Source organism: Hesperophylax consimilis, chromosome 24, assembly GCF_061612785.1.
Source record: "Hesperophylax consimilis isolate HC1 chromosome 24, BYU_Hcon_1.0, whole genome shotgun sequence".
NCBI lineage: Eukaryota > Metazoa > Arthropoda > Insecta > Trichoptera > Limnephilidae > Hesperophylax > Hesperophylax consimilis.
The window spans coordinates 631,571-635,836 of NC_142859.1; the positions used below are offsets into that span (position 1 = coordinate 631,571).

General features: G+C 33.6%; 2 non-coding genes across 2 annotated transcripts; both read right to left on the reverse strand.

The window, feature by feature from the left end:
- Positions 1 to 2,763: 2,763 nt before the first annotated feature.
- LOC149411785 (5S ribosomal RNA) lies at positions 2,764 to 2,882 on the reverse strand. The gene has a single exon (XR_016304730.1). It is a non-coding gene; the product is annotated as a 5S ribosomal RNA (ribosomal RNA).
- A 323-nt stretch (positions 2,883 to 3,205) lies between these two features.
- On the reverse strand, positions 3,206 to 3,324 carry LOC149411786 (5S ribosomal RNA). The gene has a single exon (XR_016304747.1). It is a non-coding gene; the product is annotated as a 5S ribosomal RNA (ribosomal RNA).
- Between the last annotated feature and the right edge of the window lie 942 nt (positions 3,325 to 4,266).

A 4,266-nucleotide genomic window follows, 5' to 3' on the forward strand; every position in this document is an offset into this window, starting at 1 on the left:
ACCTATATTCCGAAATGTAAGACAAATCAAGCACAAGGTAAACTTTAGAATGGTAATTAATGTAAATTCAATCTGAGATTTGAATTATGTATTAAGTTAGGCCCCAGAATTATTGTAATTGAACATAAATATCTCTGTTTGTAGGCCACAATATTCGATTATTACACGGTAACGAAATTCTCCAAGGAAATTTCTTAGCAAATTTTCGTCGATATTTGAATAAAATATAAATATATTCCAATTATCTAGTTGTAAACAAAACAGAAGAAAATTAATTTGAAGATGACAGAAGATGATTATATAAAAAGTTATTTCATTTTGCATTTGAGACACTAACTTTTCTTACGCAGATAAATATTAAAACGACAACTATACCTGCTTGTTGACTATAATATTGATGTGCAGCAAACCAAAGTCGGAGACAGAATCAATCTCCATCGGACGCCAGCATTTATTGAATGTAAGGAAGATGTGAAACCATCAGCAACCGTTTTAATCGACCTTTCCTTCAAAAAGTCGTCAATCCATCCAAACAAGGATGCGGTTAGTCCATAAAAACTCAGTTTGTTCACAAGTCCTCGGTGCCGAACCCGGTTAAGGCCTTGGAAATATCCAGTGCAACCATTTGGGTCAGTAATGTCCCAGGCACCCCTCCCAAACATTCGTGACACGCGCGAGAAGATCACCGCATGAGCGGTTTTACCGGAATCCGTACTGATGGTCGTTAATAATTTTGTACTTCTCGAGGCATTTTAAATGTCAACCGTTTAAAAATATTAACTGCGCGTTTGTCGTGTTTCCCGACTGCGCACCAGTGATAATGATCAATGATGCTAGTCCCTCAGCGCATCTTTCATAGAAATACACTAGAGCTAGGAAAGCCCAACTGATATTCTTATTTCGTTAGGTAGTCCGTCTGAAAGATTCTTATATCTTAAATGGAAGATATCTCAAAAGGACTGCCCATTTCTCCACAATCAAGTTTTTTTCATACTTTTGGGGCTCCAGACGAGGCATGATTTAAAAACCAAATTCATACTAAATAACAATTTGACAGAATACCATTTACCATGCCATACCATTGATTTCATCAAAGAATATTTGATGAACCGTTAAAACGGCCACCATCTAGAAGGAAATAAGCACAACGTTTCCACAGTGGAGAAATAATCTTTACTGAACCATTAAAACGGCCACAATCTTTACAGACAGACGTAAAGCGAAACAGTCGATTTAAAAGGAGACTTCTCTAAACCAAGTTATTACCGCTCTGTTCATCGAACTCAGGTACTCCAAAGCATCTACATAAGAGAGCAACTCGGTTACACGACAGCTGGTCACAATACGATTAGTAATGTGTTGGTATATTATTTATAATTTGTTTTTTGTAAGTTGAAGGTTCTTTATACCAGACATGCTGATTCCGCGAATTAAATATTTTCTTTCCTTTACCAAAACTTTTTTCGATTCCGGGGCCAGTTACAGTTAGTTTGTAAAGAATCCGTTGTGTATAATAATATTATATAACCTTATTTAACCCTTTTCGAAAGCTTGTATGGAAAGGTTTTGGGGAAACTTGGAGATTTTCAATGTCATATCTAAGAAAAGGGTTTTCATGTAACCTGTCCTAAAATTCGCTCAGTTCGAAAAAACATGAAATAATATTTTTGTAACATTTTCGTAGTTACCTTTCAACGGAAATTTTTATATCAAAATGTCTATAAAATTGGTTCTGGAAATAAGAAAAGTTGGTGTCGTGTTGATAATACTTTTTCACTTTTACGTTAACAGAAATTTCCTGACATCGAAGGAATTGTGCATTTTAAAGATGGTGATTTCTGAAAAGTCCTAGGATAAAAATGCAGAGGTCGCAGGTTCAGACCTATAATAAAGCTTTTTAATTTCACTACAAGGCGATATTAAGCGGTAAGGAAGCTGAATCTCTGAGATTTAAGCGAATTATCGATTAATATAGTGCGTGTGAGTATTATGACATTGAATTCATGGTTAATGAATTCAAAAGCAAAAACGTAAAAATTATGAAAAACAAGGAAATGGGACGAGAAATACAGAAAGCATTGGTCACGAAAAATGGAAATTTTATGTAAGTGATACATATCTACCTAACTAAATGTAATAAAAATTCAATTGAATTAAATAAAACCAGAAAAATGGATGCAATTTTCAAAATTATTACCAAATTTGTAACAAATACATGTTTTTTTTCAAATTAAAAAAATCGTTATGTAACACAGATTTTCCGAAACGGTTGGTGTATTGAAATAAGAATAAATTGAGGTGAAATGTAAGTGTTTCAATAAATAAAAATAAAATTCTACATTATATTTTATTTTATTTTTGAAGTGAAACTTCTTTACGCGCGTCATGCAATTTCGTGGACCGGAGTAAAACCAACTCATGACCGAAACGAAAATGCGGGACCGATTAAAGTTCATTTGATCTAGTCAAAGTTTTGAAGTAAAATATAAATGCTTCTTAGCTCATCTCGACAACTGGCGTTGGTGGTGTAATGGTCAGCATAGTTGCTTTCCAAGCAGTTGATCCGAGTTCGATTCTCGGCTATGGCAAATTATTTTTTTGTTTTTAACGCCTTTTTTTTTTTCAATGGTTGACGATAATATCAATCCACTAAGTAATATTTTAGGCCTGTAGAATAATTGAAAAGTTAAAGAATGATATAAAATTTTTTATGATGTTAACGATAAAAAAATAAAAAAAAACATAAAATTACCATAAAAAATGGGCCAACGGCACGCGGTGTTCCCAAGCGGTCACCCATCCAAGTACTGACCGCGCCCAATGTTGCTTAACTTCGGTGATCGGACGAGAACCGGTGTGTTCAACATGGTATGGTCGTTGGCAAACGCTAAACAATATTAATTTCTATTCTACCTGCAAATAAATATATGAAAATTAGTATAAAAAAGCCCTAATAATACTGAAAACATTAGCAAGGTGTGTGCGACGTTGATAAAAATAATCATTACATACGCGCTTGAAAAAGATCGTAATTACATCCATAACTTTGTAGGAATTTTTTTTTTCAATGGTTGACCATAATATCAATCCACTAAGTAATATTTTAGGCCTGTAGCATACTTGAAAAGTTAAAGAATTTTATGATATTATTAATTATAGTAACGATAAAAAAATAAAAAAAAACATGAAATTACCATAAAAAATGGGCCAACGGCACGCGGTGTTCCCAAGCGGTCACCCATCCAAGTACTGACCGCGCCCAATGTTGCTTAACTTCGGTGATCGGACGAGAACCGGTGTGTTCAACATGGTATGGTCGTTGGCAAACGCTAAAAAATATTAATTTCTACTCTACCTGCCAATAAATATATGAAAATTAGTATAAAAAAGCCCTAATAATACTGAAAACATTAGCAAGGTGTATGCGACGTTGATAAAAATAATCATTACATACGCGCTTGAAAAAGATCGTAATTATATCCATAAATTTGGAGGAATTTTTTGAAGTGAAACTTCTTTACGCGCGTCATGCAATTTCGAGGACCGGAGTAAAACCGACTCATGACCGTGACGAAAAAAAGGGATCATTTCGCTATAGGAGCCTAGCTAATATTATATACCTAGTTTAACTCACTCTCCTAACTCATCTTCGCTGTCTACAGGCAGAGCGCACGACTGTGGTCGTGAAGAACCGAGGTTCGATCCCCGCTTAAACTAATTTTTTTTTTTCTTTTTTTATAACTTTTAATTTTTTTTATCACATGCTACTTATAAATATGTCAATAGACAGAAAAAAAGAGAGAATGAAATGAAAAGAGAGAGAGAGAAGAATACTAGAAGTTTCACTTCTGTCTTGCGTAGGCTTGACACACCCATTTTTTATTATTTATTTATATTATGTTTAGGAATGAAACATTTATTTAAAAGATATTTATATTTATAAATCAATATATGATACACAAAAAGTTAAATGAAATTTATGTACTTACATTTTTTGTTAATTTGTTCTTTTGTTTTAGGTTTCATTGTAGTACCTACATAGACCAAATATTGATGAGTACCTATGTGTAAGTTGTATAGAAAAAGAACAAATTAGCAAAAAGAACAGTGAAAACAGTCAAAATGAGTATCTATAATATTTGCATCAAGAAATAAAGCAGTATGCTGGGTACACAATATGTATGTTCATTCTCAACGGTTTAGCTTGATCGAACATGTTGACTTAGAAGTAGAGCTCGAGCAGCTCGACACAAGACACTATAGATA